The sequence below is a fragment of the Cydia amplana genome, chromosome 10, assembly GCF_948474715.1.
Source record: "Cydia amplana chromosome 10, ilCydAmpl1.1, whole genome shotgun sequence".
In the NCBI taxonomy this organism is placed as follows: Eukaryota; Metazoa; Arthropoda; class Insecta; order Lepidoptera; family Tortricidae; genus Cydia; species Cydia amplana.
Window position 1 is genome coordinate 4,199,762 of NC_086078.1, and position 21,787 is coordinate 4,221,548.

The 21,787-nt window shown below is 35.8% G+C and overlaps 2 protein-coding genes across 3 annotated transcripts in view; one reads left to right on the plus strand and one right to left on the minus strand.

Annotated features, from left to right (window-relative positions):
* Positions 1-849, minus strand: part of LOC134651343 (serine proteinase stubble-like) — a 229,330-nt gene extending 228,481 nt beyond the window's left edge. For both annotated transcript variants that reach the window (XM_063506418.1, XM_063506417.1), the window contains exon 1: positions 654-849. The gene's annotated coding sequence lies outside the window, so the exon portion shown is untranslated. The remainder of the gene's footprint in view (positions 1-653) is intronic.
* The window catches only part of LOC134651460 (acylphosphatase-2-like), a 199,337-nt gene that overhangs the window by 80,557 nt on the left and 96,993 nt on the right, over positions 1-21,787 (plus strand). The gene's annotated exons all lie outside the window — the stretch shown is intronic.

Genomic DNA, 21,787 nt, shown 5'->3' on the forward strand with positions numbered 1-21,787 from the left:
CTAGTTTCAATCTTGTTTACCACGTCAAAAAAAAGTGCGTGCTGTAGAAAACAAATATTTCTATACGTTAGCGATTTATATTATTTTTATTTCTATGCAGCTCTTTTGTTTATGAATACGATAGTTTCTTGTTAGTTAAATAAGTACCTACCTACTTAAAACATTACTTAAACTTTACTCAGTATTTTATTTGCATTAAGATTTAACATTAACCCAATTATTTCCAATTCAATTCAAACCGACATTTTCCAATTTACATCACATTTGCAGTTACATCGTCCGATGCAGTTAGTGGGTACATTAAATCCTCATAAATTTGATTCTCATAATACCGTAACGCTCATACGCCAAATGGCAAAACCGGGTAAGTGCGTTTTCACACTTTCTCAGGCTCTTCCAGGCGGCGCGCATCTGCCGGCGCGCCGCTCCGCCGATTTCGTGCATTTTTTTGCAAGTGACGACTTGGATTTCTAAATAATTTAAATGCGCGCACGATACGCAGATACGGTATACAGAATCTTACTTAAGATCTTCTAATGTAAGATACTTAACTCGTAACATAGTTTAAAAAAAAGTTTTTTTATTGTTTAAATAAAAGCACTACCCACAACCCATCTTAATTTACTACCTACTAGAAAAATAATTAAACTTACGTGTTAATAAAAACAACGTAACTAAATCCGTTCAAAGCACAAAACCATGTCACTGTCACAGGCCACTGATCGGGAGTACTGCGCGTGCGCGAACGAGGACGGCTGCAGCGAGACTGGCGGCGCGCGCGCCGGTGAAATGAACGCACCTTGCAGTTTTATGAGACGAGTTTACTAAAGCGCTTGATACACCTTACTTAATTCAATCGTGATAAGTAGCATCCATCCTAACTAGGATAAATAGCATCCTAAAAATTAGTCCATAGTTAGTACAGTACAGTCCTGTTTGGCTACTTGTTTTGGATGCTTACTTGCTATACGCGGTTACACCTAATCACTAAGAAAGCCATTTAGCATGAATGAATCCCTTGAATTAAAGGCTGATTGATTTCTTGGAGTAAGCTTTTTAAAGATAATACCTAATTTACTTAAATATAACAGTGATATCAATCGGTTTCAGCGTCAGAAATGGTGAAATTAACGCATTTTGCAGTTTTTTGAGACAAGTTTACTAAAGGAGGAATAATGATTATTTATTATACAAGTTCATTCATAAGTTTGGGGGTCGAGTTGCACCACGGCCGTAGGAATTACCCACCGCTACCCTACACGTGACCCCTGGGTGGTGCTAAAAGTGCAACAAACTGACAAGCGTACTGTCTTTCAGAATATCTCACGGTTCTTACTACATTGTTCTACCAAAGATGCCTATGAATGAACAGTGTAAAATAAATGCCATACGATAAATAAAAAAAAAATCATAAGTTCACAGCTACACCAACACACTTACAAGGAATTTTAAAATATTAATTACAAAGAACATATACAAATTAAAAGCAGGACGGTGCTTTTTTTTTTCTAACCATAACGCCGTGTCGACGTCAGAGATATATTATACGTTGCGTGCGTCGAATCAGCCGTGTTTTGTAAATTCGTTGTAGTTCAAGTTGTGTAAGTGCATCTGGCACTTGTATTTACCTAGATGAAAACAGAAAATCATCAGAATGCTTTTTTTGCATTAGAAAGAAATTCGCTTTTGGTTCCCAAACAGCACTTTTTGCGATAAGATTTTGAAGTAAATTATAAGTATTGACTATGGCTACATTAGATAATTCCATTATTATTAAAAATTAAAGTGCCTGATAAAACTGCATGCTTACTTCTGTGGAGTTCTTTCTAATGCTAAAAAAACGAAGGATAGCATCAACAAAGGTCTTAACGACTAACATAAACAAAGGTTTGTGGTCCAGTACCTCAGTAAGTACCTACGCTATAAACTAGTGGAATCGTAAACACTATAAAACGACGGTTAAACGCTGAATTTACGGAGGATTTACCGTTCCTGCGACTACGCAGCATGCAGTTTTATGAGGCGACGACTTGTTAAAAGCAATCCAATTTTGCCAAGCATTTACTAAGTTTATTCGGATAATTCTTAATATTAAACAATAATTTGATTCAAATTACGGTACCCGAGCACGAATAATATAATTGTATACATATTGAAAGTAAGTGCGTACTTGTATTTGCACGAGGGAGACGCACGGGTTCCAAAATGACATCATTTCAATGTCAAAGCACAAGTTTGAATTGACTTAATGCTCAGATAAAACTGAAATGAATTGCAACACTATAAAATTACCATCGATGCAACTCGATCATGTCTTATGGTTTAGGGATTATCAATTCACAACCGGGACTAACTGTTATTCCTAATTTCTAAACACCATCATCAATATCATCATCATCGTATATATTTGAAGTACTAGATCAATTAAGTGCAGTGATCGATGGATCATTACGTGCTAAAGACATAGTGCGTGCGCTCGTGATGCATTATCGTGATTTGCCATGAATAAATATACAATGCACTGCACAGGGTGGCTCAAAACTTAACCAACTTCGATTTAATACTATTAGAAAACAAATTATATTATTTTACGAAAAAAAAATTTGGTCACATCTGGCTGCCTTGACTGCCAGTATCATACACATCCGTCAAAAGTGAATTCTAAGTAATAAGTGTAATAACACAGTTTGCTATAAGGAAACGTAGTAATTAAAAAGAAAATTGAACAGGCAAGAAACGGAAGGTCGTCACAATTTCACATCATAAACTTATTGTGCAATTTTAAAACACGATAAAGAGAGTTGTAGGTTTTTCTCAGGCATCCGGAAGGGGGCTCTTACTTCCCTGACGGCCAAGGTTCTCGTGAGAAAATAAAAAACTGGCCAAGGGCGAATCGGACTCGCGCACGAAGGGTTCCTTACCATTACGCAAAAAACGGCAAAAAAAATCACGTTTGTTGTATGGGTTGTATTTAGTATTTGTTATTACAGCGGCAACAGAAATACATCATGTGTGAAATTTTTAACTGTCTAGCTATCTCGGTTCATGAGATGCAGCCTGTTGACAGACAGACGGACGGACGGACGGATGGACAGCAGAGTCTTAATAGGTCCCGTTTTTACCCTTTGGGTACGGAACCCTAAAAAATAAGTGAGGAATCATTAACATTCCTAGCTCACATCGAAACTGTACTAAACGCGCAAAAAATGCCTCTTACCTACCGATTGACATATGAACGGCTATACAAAAGAGGCCGTTGACTTCTGTGACTGGGCTATAGCTATACAATAAATTGAGCTGTTAATTGAAAAAGCGTGTGAATTAATCTAACACAATCTTTAATCAGCCGATTATTAAAATTTCCTACCGATTTAGCCAACTGGACTCATCAGATCACATTAAATGTTAGTGAAGACCTAATTACTAACGTGATAAAGGTTATTTTGGTGCCCTATTGATATTCCGAGAAAAATTACGCCGATTTTTGTTTCGCCGACAACGATTCGCCGACGGGTTGTTTGGCAGAGTAACGATTGGCCGAATCTCATTACGCATAATAGTCGTTTGCAAGAGTAGTCAATAAGCAGAACATTGATACGCATATTTACTATTCGTAGAATAATCATTTAGTAACTGTCATAATTACCCGAGAAACCATTGGTCGAAACACAATACGTCGAATGTTCATTAGGCATATTATTGACTAGCAGAACTTAGAATATTCTTACCCCCGGAGTTACACACAATTAGGGTTTGCAGTTCAAACTTTGCACGACGGATCCGAAATGTATGAGATATCCGCGGATCTGGATCCAGATCCGGATAATTCCATACATTTCGGATCCGGATTGCAAACCATACACACAATGTTTTTCATCACACTTGCGAAGAAAGAATAAACTAAGGTGAGAGTTCAAATATTTTGATGAAGTGTACCTGATGATGATGATTGTTTTGATGATAATGATGATGATTTACCTTAAGTAATATGTTCAGCGATTACTCCGGCACCCATGGTCCGATTTGAGTAAGTTACCTTCGAGGTATTCCCATAATAATTTTCTTCTTTAATCTTTATTCTGAGGAATTGACGGAACTTCTAAATTTTTAAAGGCATGTGTATTATGATTTGGATATTTTCTAAAGTAACTCAAGCATTTCCTCCCGAAATCCACCAATTTGATGTAGTGCAATTGTAGCCTCACTACATATTCGCTAATTTCTTCGTAACTTACTTTATATACATATGTATACCTACTTAACGCAGTTAATTAAAAAATGATAATATTTTATATCATCCTTTTGTTGCGAAAATAAAATTATATGTATAATGTGAAACGTTATTCGACTAAACATTGCTTAAACGAAACAGTTACTCTGCCAAATGGAAATCGTCCGATAATAGTTCAGCTAATTTACACAGAAGCGAACTGAACTGTATGTGAACCAAGAGTTTGCGTAACGTTAGTCGACCAAAAGTTACATTTAAAAATAAATGACTCTGCGAAACGATGTTCGGCGAATCGTTGTCGGCGAATCGATAATCTGCTAAAAGTTTCTCGGATAATCATTAGGTACCCGGTTATTTTAGAATGTATTTCACGTGTGAGTTTAAGATTTAGTATTAGGAGGGAATAGATGACGACATATGATTACTCATAGATTTATGTTTCGTTATGTGTGAAATTGCTTTTTTTTCTCGTGAAGATTCCGCTGTATGCGGAATCATCAGGGTTTCTTAATTGAACTCGTATAATAATATCAAAGGGTTCAAACCTGTCAAATCCCACGATATGATGTCACCATAAGCGTTCTGGCTCATATATGAGCCGTGGGAGCTGACAGATTAAGAAACTTGAATATAGTATAGAAAACATAATGTCTTTGTTTTAAAACTTCGTGCGTATCTGCTGTTTTTTTCTTACTAGTGGGACATGTTTACAAATGTTTGTAAATATTTTGAGATTATTTATATTATATTGATATTTCGTACTTTCAATATTGCGTAGACTTCAGTCTGACAAACTTTATGAAACATAGTCAACGAACGGATTTCAAACACCCAATCTTAGCTGAACCAGAAAAAACCAGCAAAAATAGCTTATGAAACTACCGTTACTAGAATTTTGGAATGTATGAGTTATGTCTATCATGGCGTCAACAATCCACACTCGCTAAAAATACGATTCGCCAAATTTATTATTTTAAATTAATGCCAGTCGTGTTTAACGGAGATTGTACATTAAAACCATTAATCATACAAAAATGTCGACTTTATGAAAGCCGCAATTAACATGAAACTTCTTTAGAACAAAGTCTTCATTTTCAAGTTTTAAAGTGATAATTATATGTTGTCAGAAAATATGTTTTAACTTGAGTAACTCGACACACTTTGCTTTTTTATATATTAAGTGGTAGGCTGGTTTTTACTTGCGGAAATTTATCTTGTTATTAATCTTATTAATCAACGTTGTGATTTTTTATTAAATTATCGGACACAAAATTTGCAAATTCAATTACGGTTTTTAATATTCGGAAAGACCGAACGCTAAAATTAACGTGTAATTTATTATATAAATTTACCTCTTGAGAAATTTATCGGCTAGTCTTTGTAATTTTGGATTTTATTAAATAAATATTTGCGTCTGTTTATGTAAACAATTAAAGATGAGAGGTAACTAAGGCATTAATTATGGCTCTTACAGTTTTTACGGACTTAAATAGGTATATTATCTTGTATTATATATGAGAAGTAAGAACTATAAGGCTATTAAAAAGCCAACCACTAAAATGAACAGTACAAAACATATTAAACTGTCACCTTATGTAACCATGATTATCATGAGATATAGTGTAAGTCGTATGTTCTTGCAGTATGGACGTAAGTGACGTAAGCGACAGTGAGTGACGGGCCACAGCTTATTAGTGAGCGCGCCTGTCAACATACTGTCAGCGACAGTGAGCAGAAAGTGCAGTGAAATTTTCTCACACAACTCCTTTTTAAGTAATGACATGAAAAAATTGCTTTCGTCTCACGCAAAAATTAAAAAAAAAAGTTTTGATACCGCCCACAGAAACGCAAGTTGTGTTGCGTGAGTGACCCATTATAGAGGTGCGTTTTAATGATTCTTGCAAGAATTCGCGCCCTGCTGGCCAGCATCCTACGCACCCGCATTTTTACACCTTAATAGACGCGTAATTGGTCAGTTCCGATAATTGTCGTAAATCGACTTTATCGGGGGATCATTACCTGCCCAGTATGGCGGCACTAACAGATGTTTAGTGCTCGCGCCAGCACTCGACTTGTCTACTTAACGACTAGAGAATCAGGTCAATATGGACCTGTTGTCACGTCTACCTACTGTCACGATTTTTTCAGACGCTAGGTTTTTTAGGGGCATTGCACATAAAGGTCTACTTTGTCGGGGGTCACGCGTATGGCAGCTACCTAATTAATTTGCAGAAATCTTTATTTATTTATTATATACCATTGAATTTGAAGCTAATTAATCAAACGTTATCATGTCTTCTTCAGCTTTATCAGAAGTATTAAAAAATAGCATCACGTACCCGACACTTTTTTGGAATGCCCCAAAGGGTAGCCATAGAAATTTCGCGTCAATACAGCGTTATTTATTAAATTAATCCTGCACCTCCTATGCACCATTTTTTGCCAGTTTTTAAATTACTTACGCATTAGGGATTTACTTACCTCCGGCAGCCGAAGAGACCTCAATTGCATTGTTTTTTGAATATTCTCAAATCAAAATACCTAAATAGCATTTGCAGAGAATAAAATAACAATTTGATCGAAAGGCAAGTGTCATGATTTTTGGTAATTATATCAAAAAGTGTAAGCAAATATGAATTTTACTTGGCAACTTTCTGAAAATACCTGAATTTAATATTAGGGTAATGGGTAATGTTTAATGACTTACCTGGCAACACTTGAGTTAGCAAGTGGTAGGGGTAAGTGGGAGTTAAACGGACGGTTGTGCAGACTCGTTCACTTGGATTGGGGAGTCAAAGAGAGAACATCTTGATGGTAACGGGTGAGCAAAGTTAAAGAGGCACCACCATTTTATAATTAGAGCAATCATAGATAAATTTATAATATTTCAGAAGTGTTAACGTATCACTAACCCACAATAAGATTTTTAGATTCGATCGGTAGAATAAAAACGTAAGTTGTCTTTATTTTATTTCAATAGTAGGTACCTAAGTGCCTACATAATGGATTGATTTTATGAACCTCGAGTAGTTTATGTGTTTTGAATGCAGTTTTGTAGCTGTAAGAAGCTTAGACTTTCTTTACATTGTTGCTTTGTAGTGTTGTTTTAAATTATCAAGATATTTTAATGCAAAAAAAAAATATAAGGTAGTTTTATTATACATGAGTGGTAGTTGTATAATCAGCGACAAAGTAAAATTTTACATCAATTCATTGTAAAAGTATTGAGTTTAGTTTGGTTTGTTTTAATGAAGGTAGGTTACCTACATTTTGCTAACGGTAAAAAGTTATATATTTAATTATATACTCTTAGATGGATGAGTAATTAGAGTATCTGATCTAGGTACGTGTTCTTTGCAAAAGTATTTGGAATATAACCATAATTTTCGATATCATTTGAATGGTACAATTATTTTAGTCGGTTGCTATTACGACATCTACCTACAATGAAATTATAATTATTGTATTAGTATTAAAGCGGCAGACTTTTGATTTTGGAATGAGTTCATAAGTTAATAGTTATGTACCCGTCGATTTAATGGCTATTTAGCACAGATTATTGTTTTATATGTACCTATTATCTACTATAAATGATCAAAATTATTGTCATCAAATTGCAACGTCGTAAGAAAATTGATACATTTATGAGTAGATAAGTACATATTTGAAATGCCTATTATTTTGATCTTTTTGTGTTTTATGATTACAGATTGATGTGTGGGCTTGTGCTGGTGATCAGTGATCGGAAATTTGTGCTATTGAATTATGTCTTATTTATTTCATAAAATATAGTACATGTGTAGCATATCGCGGTTAATTGGGACGGAATAAGCCTTGTTCATTGAAACTGAACTGATTAACTATAACCTATAGTTTTTGTCCAGCAATTTTTAGTGACAACGGTACTTTGTTCCTCTCGGTTAAAGCCTATTTGATTTTTTTTTGTCATATGCAAACTAATAATATTTTATGATACAATATAATCATTACAATTAATTTAAATGAGTACCGTATAAGTAGTATTGTGCAATGCAGTGCATTTACGAAATAAATATGACATTAGTAAGATAACAATAGCACAGGGATACTTTGATACCTGATACTTTAAATCGACGTTAATATGAGCTTGTGTCATTTGTGTTTGACGTGAAGGCGTCTTTTGTGTGACGTGAAGGCGTCTTTTGTGTGACGTGGAGGCGTCTTTTGTGTGACGTGGAGGCGTCTTTTGTGTGACGTGGAGGCGTCTTTTGTGTGACGTGAAGGCGTCTTTTGTGTGACGTGGAGGCGTCTTTTGTGTGACGTGGAGGCGTCTTTTGTGTGACGTGGAGGCGTCTTTTGTGTGACGTGGAGGCGTCTTTTGTGTGACGTGGAGGCGTCTTTTGTGTGACGTGGAGGCGTCTTTTGTGTGACGTGGAGGCGTCTTTTGTGTTTGACGTGGAGGCGTCTTTTGTGTGACGTGGAGGCGTCTTTTGTGTGACGTGGAGGCGTCTTTTGTGTGACGTGGAGGCGTCTTTTGTGTGACGTGGAGGCGTCTTTTGTGTGACGTGGAGGCGTCTTTTGTGTGACGTGGAGGCGTCTTTTGTGTGACGTGGAGGCGTCTTTTGTGTGACGTGGAGGCGTCATTTGTATGACATGGAGGTGTCATTTGTGTGTGACGTGGAGGCGTCATTTGTGTGACGTGGAAGCGTCATTTGTATGACATGGCAGTGTCATTTGTGTGACGTTGTGGTGTCATTGATGTTGTTTTGTATGACGTGGAGACGTCATTGAAGCTGAATTTTTGACGTTGGGGCGTCATTAAGGTTAAGTTCTATATGACACGAAAGTGCGTCATTTGTACTACTTAAGCATGCGTTATTGGAGTTTCGTTTTGTGTAACGCGGGTATGCGTCTGATGAAGATGACTTTTTATTTAAATTTGAAAATTTAGAGATGTTTGGAACAAGTAAAATACATAGTATAGCGCGCGTGTACGTTATTGAAAGTTAAAAAATAAACTGATGTGGATCTGACAGGCTAATGTTGATCATTTATTGCAGATCATGTTAAAATGTTTATAGTGGGAAAAAAGTAGGCATAGATATCGTGAGAGTGCAGAGGATTTATGTCGTACTAGCGACAGCTCCACAGATTTTTTTATTAATATTCTGGTAGTTCTTGTTGTGTTTTTGTGATAACAAGCATTTTGAATCTATGTAAAGACATGAAAAGGGTTTGAGTACTTACATTTCAAGTATTTTAAATATTTCACGGATAAGTACGTGTATTATTTCGATCGGGTTGCGCAGTAAATGTTAATGTCTTATTCCTCTTTTAAAATGTCGACGTGGTTAATGAGAGATACGGCAAATAGTTTCAACATAATGAACAAATTGAAATAACATTAACAACAGTATGGGAGTAATTCTCTTAAAAAGGACAGAAGTTAATGACAAGTAAAACTTTACCAACCATATGACTTGGTCAGTCTAATAGGATGAGTTCGGAGTTGATTTTTTGATCCCTGTCTTGTGCGAGTGATCTGTTTGCACGGAAATGTAGTTAAGTTTTCATTAACGTGTTTTGCAAAGTCATATTAAATGTATTGAGAAGGAAGTGTAAGAATTTTGTTTATTTTAAAATGATTATGTGCTGGAGTACGAGGTGGAACAAACGAGATACGAGAAACGTTGAAAGCATCAAAGGAAGTTGATATTGGTTTTGACCTGCTCAAATAGGAGTGAGGGGTCAAGGTGACTGAGAATTGTTGAATGAATTGTGAAATGGGGTCAATGAAAATTTACAGAGTTAGTTAAAATGTCACATTTGTGCTAACTTTATAACAAAGGTTAGAGAATATTTTTTTTTATACCAGAGAACTCTTGTCATTGGCGGAAGATTGAAAAGAGTAGTTGGTTTTTACCTCATCGGGTTTTTCTAATGAATATATTTTGACTATGAAATGAATTCAATAAAATAATATCTGTGTTGAATATTAAATACAATGATCTTTTTGAAGCTATAGTTGACTGATTGATGTCAGAAAACTGTTTGATTTAGAATTTTTCACACTAACGCAATTGGCAATAACTTATTGTATAAATTAAATTAGTATATGTACATGCCATAAGTGAGTGGTACTATGAAGCAGTAAATGTTCAAAAACTAACTATAAGTAAACATTTTTTTTTTAACATTACGAAATAGTCGTTTCAAAATTAGTGGTGATAATGAATGTAATTTTTAAAGTGGAAACTTCTTTGGCGGCGCCGAGCATTTTTTGTGATGAAAAAAAAAATGTTAAACTCGCGAGAGCGTAAGACGTAAGATTCGTAAAACGTGGGACGGGCACGTGGCCTGGTCGAGGGACTGTTACAATGTCATTGAGTTCTTCTTTGTTGATTTGAATTGAATGCCATCTGGTGACTTTCCCTCTAGCTGGTACTGGTATGGCTCGAGTACTGACAGCGATGTGTTTGGGGGTTTCAAGTGATGAGACGAAATAACGCTGGATGGCGCTGGCCTCAATTGAGACAATTGTCATTTTGCACTGGTCATTGAGTTTTCGCTGCTGGCGCTCCCTGGGTGCAGCCCGTTGTTTTTTTTTTGTCTTATACTGTATGCAGTTGTTTTTTTTTTCTTTAAGGTGCGATCGAGTTTGGTGTCATGTAGGGGTTGGGCTTGATTTCCTCTCTTACAAAATAGTATTTAAGTATCGTTACATGCGGTCTCGAAATATTTTGAAATAAAAATGTACTTTCTCTATGATTGAAAGTTTGATGCGAGTTTATTTTTGAAACTTAGAATATCCAAATGAAAAAAAAAAGCTTTAGTAAATTAGATATCAATGTCAAAAGGTATTTTATTTTTAGTTGTGTGTACGTCTATATGAAGAATATTTAGGGTTATATACAGTTACAAATCACGTTATAAAAGCGAAATTGTAGAAATGGCTGAGTTTGTGAAGAAGTTTAGAGCTACAGCCTCTAGATACGTAATAATATGTTTGAAGCATAGAAATAATAAAGTACATGTATAGTCGTAAATTTAAAAAAAAATAGTTGAATTAGGTATTTGACTTAGATTTTGGTTAGAGACATGAAATAGGTAACATTCATTGCCTATGCGTGATTTCAGTAACTGATTTGCTTTTAAATTATGCGAATTGTGAGTTTAGTCGTATTTATGCCAGGGTCTAACTCTAAACATACTCTGCTTGATTATTATTGATTTGTTAATCGATTTAAAACAGTGTCTAGAATAATAGTTTATCTAAATGATGGGATAGCATTAGTAGTTGTTAATAACTGTTCTAGCATATCTAGAAAGGGTTATATAGGGTAACATATACATCAATGATCGAGACATCCAAAATTAAAACCATCCTATCTCTCTCGTATTCAAAGTTATGATTGTGATGTTTCGTTCGTATCAGGATCAGGATAAAAAAAAAATGTAATTCAAAATTCATAATTTTCATAAGTTGTAGTTGGTATATCACATGACTTTCCACATTTCCGCTTTTAATATCTAGTTTCTGTATTATTTACGTTCTATTTTCAAAAAGTTAATTTCGTGTCATTGTGTCGTGGTTCATTTATTTATTAATGAAACACTTACATTTTGAAGTTCATCTTAACAGAGGTAATAAAATAATATTGAAACGGTTATTGATTAGGTACTTAACATATGTCGGTACGCTTAAAAAATGTATGTCACATAAAATTGATTACTTCAAATTGAATTTTAATACTGTCAATAGAGTTGAATATTATAATTGCCATAAATGGCTTTATATGCACTATAGATAGGTACTTAAAATCAATTAAGTTAGTATGAAAGAAGAAACCAATTGCACCAATAAGATTGGTTTCGTCAGAAATGTTTGATTGATTTCAAAAATCTGCTATCTTTGCATGATTGCTGTGAGAAATAATATTGAAAGAATGTGAAGAAACATGTTTTTTTTTTGGAAAGCTTACTTTGATTAAAAACAAAAAAAAAAAGATAAATTGCCATCTTTAGAAGACTGCTGTAACGAATGATATCAAAAGGGTGTGTACAAAATGCAAATCTTCCGTTTGGTCCGACGAGTTGATTTATTTCTGTTACAATAGATGAAATAAAATAAATCTTCAAGAAAAACTGGTAAATTATTAGATATATTGGGTGTCAAATAGACTTTGAAATTTAGAAAATGCATCAAAATATTGGACATTATACAATTATTTAATATTATTTGCAAAATAAAAATCTACAATTATGCATGATAAAATTGATAAAGTCTGCGTTTTGCTACTGAAACCTGTCTCAAGTGTTTCTGTCGACTTTGAGTTTAATATTCGGAAACAGGTTAGCAAGGTTATATGCTAATAAAATAAAGAAAATATGTATATCTTAAGCTAATTTATTTGTCAGGTCTGTTTCAGAGAAATAATAAAAAAAAATAGTTTGTGTTCATAATATTAAAATTTAAACTTTTAAAGGTACAATATCATATTTTACTTGAAGACTATCGAATTCATTGAATAAAATCTATTTATTGCATAAACTTATATCGCTGTATGATGAAAAATGTTTTAAGCGTTTGTAAGACACGTAGTAAACATCAAGTAAATAATTAACTACAAGTCAAATTCTCATAAAGCTAAACATATGCAATTGACAGTAAACATAAAGAAAGGAAAGAACTGAAGGCCGAATGTCATGATAGACGCGAGCTCAAACATATTGATTTAAAACAAAGTTTACACATTTAATGTTATTGTTTACAACTAGGTATAAGAAGCTGAATAAGCATTTCGATCTCAGGGGAATTTCATGGAGTAGGTACGATTTATTTCGGTGTATAAGAAATGTTTTATAAGTGTTTCTAAAGGAGCTTTCTTAGCTATTTTCTTTTCAACCTTAAATTGAGTTTCGTGCGCCGGAGTCATGCACGAAGTAGGATGGCCGAATGTCATGATTTTTGGTAATTATATCAAAAAGTGTAAGCAAATATGAATTTTACTTGGCAACTTTCTGAAAATACCTGAATTTAATATTAGGGTAATGGGTAATGTTTAATGACTTACCTGGCAACACTTGAGTTAGCAAGTGGTAGGGGTAAGTGGGAGTTAAACGGACGGTTGTGCAGACTCGTTCACTTGGATTGGGGAGTCAAAGAGAGAACATCTTGATGGTAACGGGTGAGCAAAGTTAAAGAGGCACCACCATTTTATAATTAGAGCAATCATAGATAAATTTATAATACAAGTAGCTTGTTGTAACGTAAACTAAAGCAGCAAACTTGGGAGCGGAGCAAACTTTTTGTTCTATCCTTACTCCTTACTTCGGCTACTTGACACGCTTTTGGATCTTTGCCAGTTGCAAGGAGTTATCTAGTAGGTAGTGGGGAGTATTCTAGAACAGAAATACGTCCATATAAGTATCTACACTGAATGTAAGAATAAACGGTGTGCATTTAATAACTAACTTATAGCCCTTATAGGCATAGATGTAAGTAAAATGAGGTAGATATAGTACCGTATAGCGCACAATCGTGAGCCATTAAATATAGGTTACGGAACCTATACATATTTAGTTAGTCGTATGGGTGACGCCAACCTGTCAAGTTGTCAAAATCGTTGAATCAAATTTTAGTTTTGTCAACTATGAACGTCACACGTCTACATAAATAAAAGGTCATTGCTTATAAGTAGGTACTGCTATCAGGAGCTATCAGCATACTTAATAAAATAATTCTAGCTTATCTATTTTTGTAAAAATATGATTAAGAATGCATGGAGCTACGTAAACAAAAGTAACTTTAAGTGATTTTAAGTTTAAGATTGACACTGTAGTGTTCATTCATTCGTCTTTAAAAAAAAATAGCTGCCATCTAATTTAATGATGATTTCGCCAATTTCAAAAGTGTGCTCATCTCATAGAGTATGAACGTCATACATACAGCTTAGCTGGACTTTACAAATAGTCACGATCTATTGCAAATTGACTAAAAATCTTTTACACCGTTAATTTCCAACACGAAATCTTTTAAGTTCTTAATTTAATTTCACACCGCTTTCAAGCTAGCATTCTGAACTGACCGTTTGTAAAACCAAGAAAAAGTAAAAGAAATGCCTCGTACCATTAATCCAAGCTCGTATCTTGAAAGTACTTAGCTAACTATTTGTAATCCTTATTCCTTTGCAATAAGGATTAAAAATGATCAATTGTGTCGATGGTATAGGTGAAATTGAATTACCGACGACGCACTCTGATTGATGTAGTTTTTCCTTCAATTTGTACAAGTACTTGTACCGATCAAGGCTTTCACGGTCACATATAAAGAAAGTTCATATTAGTGTGTGTTTGGGTGTGGTATGGCTTGGAGATCTTGCAATAAATGGTTTTATATGTTGTTTAATCAGTTGAGTCCCTTTTAGTAGATAAATAATTTTATTGGCTCTGTAAACGGTACAGATTTGTCTGGAAATGAAATCCAGGTGTCCTCAGGAAAGCTTATATCTACAAATTCAAAATGCTCCGAAAATGTTTTTTTCCACTCCACGAAAAAGTAGTATGTGTGGAAGGCGGTGAACCCAACTCCCTAGAAGCGAAGCCGTTGGAAGAATATTACTAGAGCCCTACATCTCAAGAAAATGAAAAGAAGAAGATGACATGTTTAAGAAATTTATGTTTTTAAACTTACTGCAAACATGTAATTGTTCCCACGAAAACTATTTTTTCTATACCACGTCGGTGGCAAACAAGCATACGGCCCATCTGATAGTAAGCAGTCACCGTAGCCTATGGATACAAATACAACAAACAGAACTTCTAAAAAGGAATCATTCAAGTTCGTAGGAGTTAGTAACGTCCATATGAGAAGCATTATCATCGTCGTAGTTTATTATAAATGTAATTAGTTTAAAGATTCTTTAAACCGTTTACAGATTTCCCAAACACTAATGATGTTACTTTAACGTGAATCTAGATCTAGACTTCTTAAACCCGCTGTAGCAAATCGTAGGTGTCGTGTCGTATAAGCCAGTTCCCGCAGCGCGCGCCGCCTGCATCTCAAACAGGGCTTAGCAGAATTTAATGACTGCTGTCGAGCATTCTGCCTAAACAAGATGATAATCTACATATACTTGCGCGATAGTAATTTTGCTACAAAGTAGTACCTAAGTAATGTCCAATGTCCATGTCATGGTTTCATCATCATCATCATATCAGCCCTTTATCGCCCACTGCTGAGCATAGGCCTTTCTTCTAGTACGCCACTTGTCCCGGTCCTGAGCTAATCTCATCCAGAAGTGACCCGCAATCTTCCGGAGGTCGTCCACCCAACGAGCCAACGGACGCCAGGCGCTTCTGTCATTCGAAAACGGCCACCATTCTGGTAACATTTTAGTCCACCGGCCATCACTCTGCCTAGCAATCACTTCTCATGGTTTATCGCGACAGTAATGCGGCGGCGAACGTGACTCCTTGACATTGGAATTGACAAATACAGCCCACAACAACGACGCCGCAACAATAATCTGCAGTTCAGTCATTTCCGTACAAGCCTGTGTGGTATAGTATAGGGAGACAGATTATTGAGTAGTAGTAAACGGACCTTTAGACAGAGCGCATGTGTCTATATTAAATACCCCTCTACCCCTCACGTCACCTCATGGCGACCGTGACACGTCTTATTCGTTTTGTTTGGTTGTATTTTTTTGATTCTAAAATTAAACTCTGTTCCACGCATTCTTTGAATTAATTGAATTACTTTTATTCCGCCATTAATACTCGTAATTTCTAGATACAAATATGTATATGTTACCAGTAGCAATAAGAGTCACCAAGGCCTGTCTAATGTCTAGATAAAAGTGTCACCAGTAGCATTGCCACCAAGTCATGGATTAACAATATAGCCTCCTGAGTGACAAAGTTAGTTCAGCTAGGTTATAGGTGTAGGTTACCAACGGCGCCCGCCGCTGAGCGGCATTCCGACTATAAAAAACTAATCTTGAAATTATTTCTCTGAGTGAATCTTATACATTAGTGCAAGAAACATTCATCATCTTCTTAGCGGTTTCCTGGCACATTGCCACCTCTCTTTAGGGAGACGCTCAGCAACATAGTCCTAATAATTGGCCCTAGTTTTCACAAAAGCAACTACCATCTGACCTTCCAATCCCTAGAGACTAGGGGCCCGTTTCTCAAAAGCTTGTTACTAGTAATACTTACAAGCGGATGTCACTTTTTGACAGCTTTTGTTAGAAAGGGACTTCCACTTGTAGTTACAAGCTTTTGAAAAACGGGTCCTAGGTCTCATTGGCTTTAGTCCGGTTTCCTCAAGCATCACTCATCATCATGTCAATCATGGAAATATTGGTGCGAGTTAAGTACACTTTTTTTACGACATAGGTGGCAAACAAGCAGATAAATCGCCTGATGGTAAGCAATTACCGTCACCCAGGTACCAGCAGCAGGCAGCAGCAGGGTGGCAGGTATTGCAGGTGCAATACCAGAGGGGTTGAGCGTTGCCGGCTTTTAAGGTCTTATCGGTCCGGAAATACCGCAAGCGACAGTTCAGTCCACACTTTAAGTGTGCGAGGCAGGAAGTTTCTGGAGAAGTATACAACTGAGGACTGCCAGTCATCTAGGTACTCTAGGTGGTAAAGAACTAAAGATGGAAATGTTACTGCGAGTAAAGTCGAATAAATATCAAATCAAGATTAAATTTTGCAAGTCCGAATGCCACCCGCGGTTTGCGGTGCGTTAATTAACGATAATGAGGTCGCAGTGAGTGCCCTAGTTTCTGTCGCACGTTATATATGTATGTATGTATGTATGTATGTGCACCAATTATACCAAGGCAATAGGGATAAGTAGCGTGTTCGTATAATGCTGGGCAAAATGCCCTTTAGTTAATTCACTTTTAATTCTGGAATTATATAAACTGTGCCATTTAAACTGAAACTAAAACAAGTTCCATCACCTTTGCCATTTGAGCAATTCGTTTTGTACATCACTTATATGGTCTTAGCAATTGATTCTGTGATGTTATGTACCATGAAAACGGTATCGTCTTGGGTCGTCCCATTCGTTTTTCGTCAAGTTCGTAAATTAGTCCTATTCTCCTTTCGTCACGAAAACCTCAAACTTTACATGCGTTTTGCGTCATAATACTCATAGGTAATAGTATGCATGCAGCTAGTGTTGTGAATAACGCTCATTTCGAGGCTTTAAGACTCGAACCCTTAAGACGCTCGAGGCTTAATAACGCCTCGTCGGCAAAGACGGTTTCTTACATCCATACAAGTAAAAAAATATACAAATATAGTTGAGTTTTCAAGACTTCGAGTCTCGAGTGCTCGAGTCTTTAAGCCTAAAAATAAGCATTATTCACAACACTGCATGCAGCTCTCTCAACTTAAGTAGCTCATTTCAAAATTCTGTTCGATATCTATATGACATTAACTATATGGTATGATATAACTATATGGTATTTAGGAATAAATGTAAAAAGATGTACCTAAGAGGAAAGGACAACCAAGGAAAAGGTGCATAGACTGTGTAAGGGATGATAAATATGAAAAGAATAAGAATAAAGAAGAATAAACAATAATTTATTTATAATAAAATAGGTAAATAAACGAAAAGGAAGAATGTAAATGATGAAATGACGAACGACAGAGAAGTATGGAGGAAAAATACATCCTACGCCGACCCCATAGTGATGGGATAAGGGCAAGCGAATGATGATGTATGTCTTCGACCCCCGCAATCCGTATTACCAGCCCTTTGTATAGACAAAAAAAAACAATTTCTCATATATGAAAAGAAGTTGGTGTTAGAAGCAAAATTTTCTAACAAGAGTAAAGATCCATAGTAACCTACATGTCCATTTATGAAATAGGTTACCATCTCAAAAGAAAGTAAACACACATTGTATTTAAAACGATTCTCAAGTCAACTGATAAGAAAATATCGTTCAACTATTGTTATGTTTCTTGTTCGCAATCGTAAGAGTTTCAGAATCATATGTGCGACTTGGAATGGAAATCGTATAAAATTTGCGTCTAATGTTGCTGTGGAAAAAGGAAACACTTTACAGAGCAAAGAAAACCGGTATATATGTTAATCTTTTGAACGACATGTTATGAGTTGTCGTATCCGTAGCATTTGTATGACCAATTTAGATATAGGGCAAAAGGCAGTCAAATTCATCCATCATCTTCCTTGCGGTGTCTCGTGTTTTTGACATGAATCACGGGAGCCTGGGGTCCTCTTCGCGATTCTAATAATTGGCGTAGTTTTTACGAAAGCGGCTGCCATCTTTCCAACGCAGAGGGAAAACTAGGCCTCATTGGGGTTACTCCGTAATTGTACATTTTAATTAAACCCTTAAAAGCAACCATTAAATTGTAAATCGTATTCATTTACACAAGAATGTTTGTGGTTTTCATACTAACATTGTTGTCCCCTTGATTCCCTTCAGGAAGTTAGCCGTCAAGCAATTTTGAACTCTCAACTTCATACTAATAAGATCTATAATATAACATCGATTGGGACTTTCAGGAGAAATTAATATTTCCGTTGATATTTAACAATTAATATAATTAAATTGCCTTTATCAAGATGAAAGGCTGACAAGTCGCAGTTAATTAAGTTTACTTTCATTAGGTGAATGACAACAGCTATTTAATGAGGTGGATCAAAACAAGCCGCTTTTTAGAATCATCTAAATAAATAGAGATAGATATGAGATAAATAGATAGATCAAAACTTTATTCCAAAATATATCATGACAAAAAGTAATGAAGAACTTATAATAATAAATACAGATTACTAAACTAATTATTAGTCCCGATACTCCCGATTTAGCTAGGAGCCGACTTCAAAGAGTTCAAAGGGACAGTAAGAAGTATAATTTTTCATAATATCCTCTTTTTAAATCCGTTTTTGAATCTAAATGAATAGAAACCTTTTTACCACACCAGCTGATAAAGTTATTTATTTATTTGTTAAGGGATTAGGGGCCCAGGTTTTTAGTTTTCAAGAACAGAACCCGAATAATGAGTGAAGCAAATCTGCATAATAGTGTTAGTATTCTAAGCTAGCCCCAGACGCGAAGAAACAACATCTTTTTAAAACAAAACGACGTGTTTATAAGAGTGTAATATGTCATTTACGACCTTTTAGCGTAAGAAGGGCAGAGCATTAATCGTCTTATCTAGCTAACGAGTCCGTACGCGCAATCTGTCTCGCCGATACAATCGCGGGCCCTACTCGTGATACTCGGTTTTAGTTCAATTCAAAGTGAGTTTTAGTGAAAAATACTAAGGCTATCTCGTCAAAGTTTAAAACAAGTTTTGCATACTTACTCATATCGAACTGGTATCAGCCAAGGGATTAAAGTTGCGTATTCACTATAAACAATGTTTGGGATACAGTTTCTGAAACACTATGCAGATGTTTACAGAAACAATGTTTCATTCAGCTCACATAATGTGGACGATCTGAGATACTTAAAATGAACTTGACGATAAACTTGGCTTTCAGCCTACCATTTTTTCTCATTACAGTCATTACTTATTGTACTATGTTGCCGATTTCCAGGTTGCCAACAAAGGCAGTTTTCGAGCAGTATAAAATTCGACCGTTCCAGGAGCAGCGGCAGTGAGTTTTTGTGCTCGAATTATCGGGCCAATTCGAGTTTTAGTTATGCGATCAGATTTCGATACAATACTGATCTGTCAGTATCAAAATGACATTTTTAGTTGAAGAAATGTCACTTTTGACCCTAACACATCAGTATTGTATCAGAATCTGATCGCACAAGTAAAACTCGAATTGGCCCGTATGCCGCTGCCGCGACAAAATGTTGCATTTTAGCTGCAGCATATTTTGCAGCAATATTTCCGACACCATGCCGGCAACTTCATGAGTATACACGGTACACGGTGTAATAAAATAATATTGACATTGCCACGCACTACGACTCGTGGTAGGGGCGTTATCTTTGTGCGTTTTCGAGCGCGTCACGCGCTACGAGTAGCCCCGCCGAAGGCTCACCATCCAAGCTTTAATTGCCACTAATCGAGAACACTATCTAGATTCTTTCACTGCTTGTTAGTGTTGGGCGAGATACGGTCGAGATTTATTTAATAACATAACAGTAGTACCGCCGCGAAACTTAGAGGAAATGCTGGCGGAAAAACTAGCTTAATGGTTTGTGAATCGTAGGTAGTCATAATATGTTATGCGAATATGGGAGTATATCTCAGCTTAGTTATATGGTGGATATCTAAAGTTTTCTAGTTATGGGTCTTTAAAGAACTATAGCTGTTATTTTGCTTTCCCTGGCTCTGACTGTTAACGGTACATAATAAACAGCGAGGGAATAAATACTAAATAGCCCCGGGACGGAATAGGAGACGAAGCTCTCAAAACTGTTTAACATATCTGACACATGTCACAAAGTTATCCCTTTTCCACAAGCCCGCAGCAATATTTCGGCCTATATTGCTTTGAATATTACCCAAAACAGAAATTTACGCTTTATACTTATGTAAAGTTTTGATTTTGCTAAAATAAAATGTTTGCGCAGCATTACAAATTTTTGAAATTTTCAACATGCGCGCCGCATAATTGAGTGATTTTTGTGCTCTACTTAGTCAAATATCTAGAATTATTTGAGTTCGTTGACAATATAGGACTATAGATTCGTCGTTAGGTATCATTTATAAATGCCGTAAAGAAGCAGGGAGTAATGTGAGACTTTTGGGAAAGATCAGGACATTTTATTAATGTGTATTTTTTAGAGCGGTACATTAAGCGACTTTTTTTATTTATTTTTTGTTAGCTTCCTATGTATTTATTTAATCTTATCTAGATAACATTACGCAGAGAGTCTCGGTATTTAATAGCTAAATATTAACTAGCTTAACTACCGTAGCAATATTAAAAAAATAACTTTTAACAACCGAACTTAACCAACCATTTACAAGTAAAACAAACTAAGTACCGCACAAAATTAACAAGGTTTTTAATTAGCGAAATTATCTCGCAAAACTAATAATGTTGCCAGTATCGCGTCTCAGATTGTTAATTCAGGCTCACGCTTTCTGCTTGTGGGAGAAAGTATTTTCTTAAATTTACGAACGGATTATGCTTTGTCCACACGTGCGTGACCTGTAATTACAAATTGATGATGACATTTTAGTACGTACTAACTTTGTCTGCATGGGATGAGGTTGATGATTATTTAATAAAAACTATTCTCTATCCTCCCTCGGCCCTTAAACTATCTCCATACCAAATATCATTTAAATCGGTTCAACGGTCCTGCCCAGTGCCCACACAACGAGCAAGCCCATCTTCGCTTCCATTTAATTAGTTTAAAAATCTGTACAGCGAGCTGCACAATTTCACAGACACATTATGAATGGAATATTTAAAACTTTCGCGTTTTGAACACATACCCACATTTATAGACGGGTCTATACATTTTTCTACCGACGTTTCGACACAGCGGGCGCAGCACGGTTCCATTTTTATCGCATATCACTATGCGCGTCCCTTTCGCAGTTACAT